The 9,347-nt window shown below is 33.6% G+C and overlaps 1 long non-coding RNA gene and 1 pseudogene across 1 annotated transcript; both read left to right on the top strand.

Moving 5' to 3' along the window:
* The first annotated feature begins 648 nt into the window (after positions 1-648).
* LOC107169808 (heat shock protein 68 pseudogene) lies at positions 649-3,023 on the top strand (annotated as a pseudogene).
* Positions 3,024-4,507: 1,484 nt separating this feature from the next.
* On the top strand, positions 4,508-8,654 carry LOC149059048 (uncharacterized). Its single transcript, XR_016190519.1, has 3 exons — positions 4,508-4,884; positions 5,140-5,348; positions 6,046-8,654. It is a non-coding gene; the product is annotated as an uncharacterized LOC149059048 (long non-coding RNA).
* Positions 8,655-9,347: the final 693 nt, after the last annotated feature.

The following is a 9,347-nucleotide window of genomic DNA, read 5'->3' as shown; positions in this document are numbered from 1 at the left end:
TTTTAAACTGATTGTTAGTAATATTATACTGATATACAACTACTTCGGCATTAATATTTAATATGACGAAAGTCTGGTATAAAAAAAAATATGTATAAATATTATATAAGTCAGTGACAAGTGTGCCGCGGCTAAATATGGGTTGGGATTAGGGTGCCGCGAGGGAAAAAGGTTGGGAAACGCTGATCTACAACATGTATTTGCATTAAAATCAAAGGCACCTACGTTAAAAATGTAAAAAATACATACGGATGGAAATAGTAAGTGTGGGTAGGTACCTCTAAAATACAATACATTATTCGTCAATAAGAATATTTTGGAATTATTGATCAATCTCGTAAACGTATAATACGTATATTATATAATAACTATAACTATAGGACATTTGATCAATAAAAACAAATATAAAATATGCGTTTAATAGTAAACAAACGCTAACGAGAAAAGCGAAGAAAATTCTCGAATAGTCTACATTTCTACATTGTCGTAGTCGTATGAACAGTGGTGAAAACTAAACAGTGTGTCACGGGCAACAATAATATTGTTATGGATGGTCCGCGTGCGTCCCGGTGGTCACAGCAGCGATTCGCGAAACGTACCGAACCTTCTAGAACGTTCGGTCCGGCTATATATACGAAAACGGCGCACTATCAGTCGTCAGTTTGAATTCGTGTTTCGTGAGCGTCGTCAGTGCGATTAATACAACGACATATTATTATTATCCATAATTTTTACAAGTGCGACACTCGGTGTTATACACTACATTATATTTCACTGTGCGTGTTTTAACAAATCTAAGAGTGAAAGAAAATCGTTATTGCGATCGAATCGTAGTACCGAAATATCAAAACTTGCATTCCGTTTTTTTGTTTCGAATATTAATTGTGCGCGAATAAAACGGACAATTTAGTCGAGATGACCGGACGAACAGCAATTGGTATCGATCTTGGCACCACATATTCTTGTGTGGGTGTCTGGCAACACGGCAAGGTGGAGATCATCGCCAACGATCAAGGGAACAGGACCACACCGAGTTATGTGGCGTTTACCGACACCGAACGGTTAATCGGCGACGCGGCCAAGAACCAGGTGGCAATGAATCCCGTCAACACGGTGTTCGACGCCAAACGTCTGATCGGCCGTCGTTACGATGACGATAAGACGCAAGCGGACATCAAGCACTGGCCGTTCAAAGTGATTAGCGACGGCGGCAAGCCCAAGATCCAAGTGGAATTCAAAGGCGAACGGAAAGTGTTCGCGCCGGAAGAAATCAGTTCGATGGTGTTGACCAGAATGAAGGAGATCGCTGAAGCCTACTTGGGCCGTAACGTGACCGAAGCTGTCATAACGGTGCCAGCGTACTTCAACGATTCGCAGAGACAGGCTACAAAGGATGCGGGCGCCATAGCAGGTTTGAACGTAATGCGCATTATCAACGAACCGACGGCCGCGGCGCTGGCTTACGGTCTGGACAAGAACCTGAAAGGTGAGAGGAACGTGTTGATATTCGACTTGGGCGGTGGCACGTTCGACGTGTCGATACTGCAGATCGACGAGGGTTCGATATTCGAAGTCAAGTCTACGGCGGGTGACACACACTTGGGCGGCGAGGACTTCGACAGCCGGCTGGTATCTCATTTGGCCGACGAGTTCAAGAGGAAAACCAAAAAGGACGTGCGCTCCAATCCTAGGTCGTTGAGACGGTTGAGGACGGCTGCCGAACGGGCCAAGCGAACGCTGTCGTCCAGCTCGGAAGCCACCATAGAGATCGACGCTCTGGTCGATGGTATCGATTTTTACACTCGGGTGTCTCGGGCCCGTTTCGAGGAACTGTGCTCCGATCTATTCCGGTCGACGTTGCAACCGGTGGAAAAGGCGTTGGCGGATGCCAAGTTGGACAAGGGAGACATACAGGACGTGGTGCTCGTGGGCGGCTCGACGAGGATCCCGAAGATCCAGGGGCTCCTACAAAACTTCTTCTGCGGCAAGCCACTCAACCTGTCCATCAATCCCGACGAGGCGGTAGCGTACGGCGCAGCGGTGCAGGCAGCCATCCTCAGCGGTGATACGAGTTCTGCAATTCAAGATGTGTTGCTCGTGGACGTCACCCCCCTGTCGCTCGGCATCGAAACCGCGGGCGGCGTGATGACCAAAATCATCGAACGCAACTCTACCATTCCGTGCAAACAAACGCAAACGTTCACTACGTACTCGGACAACCAACCGGCCGTCACCGTACAGGTGTTCGAAGGTGAAAGGGCCCTGACAAAAGACAACAATCTGCTGGGAACGTTTGACCTGACCGGCATACCTCCAGCGCCCAGAGGAGTGCCCAAGATCGAAGTGACTTTCGACATGGACGCCAACGGCATTTTGAACGTTTCGGCCAAGGACAACAGCTCTGGTCGCTCCAAGAACATTGTCATCAAAAACGACAAGGGCCGTTTGTCTCAAGCCGAAATCGATCGTATGCTCAGCGAGGCCGAACGTTATAAAGAGGAGGACGAACGTCAAAAAGCGAAGATCGCGGCCAAAAATCAGTTGGAGAGCTACGTGTTTGGTGTTAAACAGGCGTTGGAGGAGGCTGGTGACAAGTTGACCGAGTCTGAGAAGCAAACCGGCATAAAGGAATGCGAAACGGCTATCCAATGGTTGGATAGCAATCAGTTGGCTGAAAAAGACGAGTACGAGTTCAAGCTAAAGGAAATCCAGAACAGCTGCTCAGCTCTGATGCTGAAGATACATGGCGCAGGAGGACAAGCCGGAGCAGCTAACATGCCTCCCGGTGCTAACGGTTTCCCTGGAGCCGGTGGCCGAGGACCTACCGTTGAAGAAGTCGATTAATTTCGTAATTATGTGACCTGGTAATTATTAATGGCATTTTCAACTCTATCCTATATTTTTTTCCTACTATATATTATAATGTTTTCACTATAGATTTAAGTTAGGATTTATTAGTTTATTGTACCTCATAATTATTATTATGTTATCGGCAAAATAAATGTCAGTTTCTTATTAGAATACATTTTGTGTTTTTATTTTACCAGGTATTAATGCAATACTATACTGGTAATTGTTCTGTTTACACGTATTATAAAAAAAATTGTGTAGTAGTAAGTGTACCTACCTATTAGCTATTTGTAACAATTAACAATAATTACCTACAACTTATAAGAAAATAGTAATAAATAATTATACTTTTAAGCATAGGCGTGCGCACAGGGGCAGCAAGGTGTGCTCTTGCTGCTCCTGGACGGTTTGAATATATTTGTATGGGCCGAACTATTACTATATAATAATTACATAACATAATAATAAAGAATAATGTGTTATTGATATTTGATGTATTTTTAATTTTGATTTGGTATACCGGTGTTGAGCAAAAACAATCTATGATTAACCAATGATTATCGTTTAAAATATTTTTATTTAAAGGTCAAAAGTTAAATTTTGATTTTGAGCTTAAAAATGTTAACTTAATACCCATGTATGGGCCGGTACAAATATTCGCTGCCCCTGACTTGAAACTCTGCGCACGCCTATGCTTTTAAGCATTGAGTTCTTATCAGATTATTGAAGAATCGATAAGTAGGATCTGTCGACTGATGGCATTAAAATATATATTTTAATGTGTATGCAATGAAAATTTGCTGTGCAATTTTAAACATCGTTGAAAATCGAGATAAAACGTTATACCTGCTAATTACTAATATTGCACGGCTGAAAGAATAGTGACACAATTTAAAAAACCACAACTTTTGGAAATCAGCTATTTAAGTTGGTTTAAATAAGATACAATAATTCAAATTAGTATTAGATTTGTATGTTATTTAAATAATATAATTACGTTAATTAACATTGTTTTTATTTATTTAATAATACTTGGTAGATGATAATATGGATGTATTATAATTGATTTTATTAACATAAGCTTAAAAACATTTTGACAAATTCGTGAATGACATAATCATTTTTTATCTATAAAATATGTCATTCTTTCGATTAGCAAATAAAAATGTTACATGTAAATTATAAATTTAAATTATTTTAATTACAATAAGCCTGTTTTTTAAAACTCGACCATGCATTTATGTTAGGTAATAAGAATAACTAATAATAAAAAAATAAATTAACAACAATAATGTCAACAACAAATTGTACATTTTAATTTTAATTTTAGATTCTGAGCGGCTCGATGAATGTATTGATTTTACCATGATGTGTGTTTACTGTTTATTTTTGTGTCTGTCATCACGTTTTGGAGCAATAAAAGTTCTTCGATTTTCGACTTCAGTACTTCGTTCGATCAGAAAGTGAATCTAGTTGGTACTTTGGGGTATCAAAAATTAAAAAATTCACAATGATTTTCTAAATAATCGGGATCATGATAGAAATAATCAGATATGTCACGCAGCTCTGATACGCATAACTCTGACGTCATGTGCGCAACAAAAATTTTATCACCTATGAGGCTGTTATCTAATAACATGTTGTCATTCTAATCTAGTAATCTGCTATTATTAATTTTTATTTAAACATAGTTAAACATTTGTTAATTGTTGTTTGGGATTCGTGTAAACTGTAAAACTTTGAAATTATACAATATGTTTGAAATTCCAACCATGATTTTACCCTGTATCAGCGAATCTCCAAATCCCCTTATTATACAGTCTCTACATTTCATCGACATACTAGTTCATGTTGTTCAGTCCAAATGGAAAACATTTTGCATGGATCAACAATTCCAAGTCTTAGATTGATGTTTTTTAAAAATTTACTAAGTACTAACCAAATATTTTCTGTAAGGGTCGTAGTTGTTAAAACCTCTGATTGGAAGACTATTGCTGAAGTTTACTATCCAATAGCTGTACAATTAGGATATAGGTACCTAGCAGTAAAGGAACTGACTATTGTATATTAATGAGCAATTTTTGAGTAAATAGATAATCATATATTTCTAAACTCTAAACTAAACCATAAATTATTATCTTTTTATTTATTTTAAAACACCAAATTTTTTTAGTTTTCTTTGTTTTTCAATTTTACGTAGCATCTCAGTGACTGTCTTAATAATTTTTGGTTCTTTGCTTAAACCATTCCCATGAAATTTATTAAACAGATCTTCCAATCTTTTTGTAGATTTGAACAACTCATCGAAAGGTATTGCTAAATTTCCTTTAGAGATTTGTTCTGACCAAGTTTTAGAATTTTCATTATCTGCTGATCAACATGTACCTTTTGCCAACCATGGGAATTCATTTGACAAACGATGAGCAACATAACCAGATACTCTAAGTAATCTTCCTCGGCAATGCTATTACTCTGTGTACACTAAGAAAAATATTATGGTAAATAATTATAAGATTGTCTAAGTTAAGTTATTAGGTTTGTTTTTTATTATTAATTATATTACCTATTAAATAACACTTAGGTAGGCACTTTAGATTCAAAATCATTTAGTAAATCCATATTTTCTGAAGGAATTTCAATTTGAGTACAATCTAACCCAGATTCTAATGTAGCCAATTCTTCAGCATTCTTAAAAGTGCTATCTGGTAAATCATCTGAAGTAATTGCAGTTCCGTCTTTAATAATATTACCTGATAAACAATGGACTAAACATTCTTCATTACTATCCTCTACATTGTGGTTTTCAGTAAATACTGCTTTTGAATGTTTACCAATTACCTAAGTAATATCTTAAAATAATTTACAAAATAAAAAAAAAAATTATATTTTGAAATTATTGATTAGATTAATGTACATATTTGAACTGACCAATATTTAAATTCAAGCAATGTTAGTTGTTATGCTGAATTGCTGAACACATCATCCCTTTTAAAAAGCTGAAAAGATTTTCCAGGACATCTTATCGGTTAAGACGTCTGGTCACTATATATTCTATGTCATCATATCTATTTTTTAAATCTGGCAGTAAGAGACTTAATGATGTATTTGATATAAGTATACCTAAAAACAGTTCATTGTTATCTACCTACTTATATTATGTTATTGTTTTTTCTAATAATTTCTTTTTGTCCACAGTACATGATTGCATTGGCTAAAGAATTTGAAAATAATTGTGTTGCAAGTCTAACATTCTGCCTTTTAAATGCAGTTACATTTAAATGTCTCTCCGAGATTTTATGTGCATAACCAAGATCATGTTTATTGTGTAGAAGATATTCTTCAACTATACTTTTACCTATTCATAAATCGTCAAATAATAATTATGATAGTAAATTGCATCTTTGTTTTATAATATATCAGTATAAATTACTTTAAGACTTAAGTACAAATATTGTATTTATGTTTTAGTTTTACCTATGTATTTTCATCTTTTAGAACAAATCTATTGTCAATAAAATGGTTTCTGGCAAGTTTTAATAAGTGGGGTACATCAGCAAATACATAAATATTATTGTTTGTATTAGGATGTTTGAAAAATGTATGTGAAACTGATACATCTAATAATTTCCATGATCCAATATTTGTCGGACCCATGTCGTTAACTGTTGCGACCACATCAAATCCACAATCATGCAATTTATTTATTATTCCCAATAATAACAAATTTATCATTGGAGTGTCATAGTTATAGAATATAGGTTGTTTCCATTTTGAAAAAAGACCTACAAGAATACATTCAAATAAATAATTTATGTTACAGGTTATTACAGATGGATATCCTCTATACAAAATATAATTAATTATTCTATACTATTGACTAAGTACTAAGTACTAAGCACCTCTGGCTATAACTGTTTGTACAGATTTAAATGGACCTAAAACTTGCTCATTTTTTTGTCAAAACAGATTTAGTTGGATATTTATGTTTTGTCAAAAGAAATAACTTCTTTCTTTTGGAGACATTTCCAATCCTGAAAAATATATTAAAAAGAACAATATAATCAAAAATGTATAATGGAATGAATATTGGTAATAATTACCTTTATTTTTCTAAATACTTAGTACATCTGTCAATATACCTCTCTCAATATTAAATGTTGATGCCCAATGACGCAAAGTGGATAGGCCTAAAAAATATATTTTGGATACTATTTTGCTATAATATTATTTTGTTGTGCACAAACCTGGCAATGGAAACTCTAGAGACTGCCTTAAAAACCTATATGCTTTGGGAGAAATACTCCTTTAAGTCATTGAATATGCAATGTTTTCATTAGTCAATTTTTGTATCTTTTTGTATCTGTGATACATTTTCTCTTACACCAAGTAAAATCGCATACAAGGATACTTGATTTAATTAAATTTGTAAACCAAAAACTACTTTTTCTTGAGTGCTGTGTTTTCCACTATTCCTAATAGTTGGTATAACATTTTTCTTCAATTTTCTCACTTGTATTGGAGAGTAGTTTAACATTTTCTGTATGAGTGGCTTTTCAAAACAATCTTTTTCAAAGTGGATAGAACACATGTGGGCTGTGTGTTTTTTTTTATTGTATTATAATTATATTTATGTAAAATTAAAATTGAATATTATTAATTATATTTTATTATTCTTACCGTTTTTTATATTTATTTCTTTTTTTTTATCACAGAAGTTAACCCATAATTGTTGTATGTGTAAATCGTCCTTAGGAAATCTATGAAGTCTAATTCTGTTATTTGTAAATACATTTTTACCTCTACTATTTTTTTTTTTATAGTATTATATTTACATCCAAATACTTCACATTCCGGCATTTTAAAGTAATAATAATATAAAATATGTACTTTGTTAAAATTACAGGTAGAAAAATTACAATTTTATAGTTCACTATAAGGCTAGTCGCTGACTGGCAATTTTCAGTTGCACGATAGTAATCACGCAATCAAACAATTTGTGGCAAAACACAAACTAATTAGTTAGTCAAACTGATTAGTATTGCATGTGAGCTGATTTTCATATATCACTGTGGAAGTCACCCATGCAATTAAACTATTGTGCAACTGAAAATTTCCAGTCAGCGACTAGCCTAAGTTACTATTTTATCTATAATTATTAAAGTAAATTCATAAGACTATGTTTAAAAATAGAACACATAAAAAACACTGTGATAATTAATGCTTGTTTATATTTGTTTTAAATGTGATATGGTTGATATTGTTCAGAAGGGAATAATTCTCAATCTTAATCTTAATGATTAAGTAGGTACCTACCTAATACCTATTATGAATAAGAAGGTTTTATATGATTGTAATTCTCTGTCTTTCTGCTCAGGCACGGACTGTCTGGGATGCTACAGCATCCCTTGCCCTAAAATATATTTATCTCTACATATATATATTTAATATTTATATCTACATATTTTAAATTTGCCCCAAAATTTTTTGTTATTTTCCCTTTAAATTATTAGCATCCCTTGCCCTTTATTACCAGTCCGCACCTGATTCTGCTAACATCTGGAGATTAAATAAAAAAAACTAGTTGTAAATAAGCTCAGATATAGCAGGTATTACTTATATATTTAAACAATTCAGCGTCATCAGCTAACAGACACACATACACAAGTCAAACAAGTGATGTATGGGCTTTGAGGAGTATTTCTCTCAAAGCATGTAAGTTTTTTGAGGTTTTTGAAGTGGTCAAGTAATTGTATTATAATATTATATATTTCAATAATTTGACAAACTAAATAAATAAAAAACAAACAAAACATGTAAATAATTTGTATTTATTTAAAAAAAACATGTAACAATGTGTTATTCAAGTAACCCATCTTCTAATATTGTTATTAATCATGGTTTGAACATCCAAAGAGGTAAATGGTATTGGTATAGTAACAAATAGCAATGACAAAAATAAATATTCAGTTTGAAGCTTTTCTAAAATTTAAATACAATTGTTTACTAAACATTTTAAATAAATAATAAGACACTGAATTCCTTGAATTTTGAATTTTCCGCTTAGAAAGTTGCGCAGTTGACGTCATTTTCCCTGGAATGATTGTGATTAAATTGTTTACTCCATGGTGCTCAACAAATACCATAATGTCAATCCGATGATCATACCTGAATATTTCTATCATGATCAGGATGAACAATCTAAAAATTAAGGGAAAAACGGGAATTTTACGATTAGTTTTTGACAAAATCGATTTTAGTTTTTGATGTAACTTTAAAATAAATTACCATATATACATGAAATTTTCACTGACTGTTTATATAAGTATATTCTATCCAACATGCAATTTTCAAAAAATTTCTACTCAAGTTGAACTATTTATAGGCATATGCAATTTTCGATCAATATTAGTTTTTTTTTAAATTAAAATATCGATAAAAATGTATTTGTTGGATAGAAAAGATTGAAAATTTAGTACAAGGCTACTCACATATTTTTA

Source organism: Diuraphis noxia, unplaced genomic scaffold (assembly GCF_037042655.1).
Source record: "Diuraphis noxia isolate RWA-SAM2 unplaced genomic scaffold, SU_Dnox_SAM2 contig0002, whole genome shotgun sequence".
Lineage (NCBI taxonomy): Eukaryota > Metazoa > Arthropoda > Insecta > Hemiptera > Aphididae > Diuraphis > Diuraphis noxia.
This window is presented reverse-complemented; position numbering and strand designations above follow the sequence as displayed.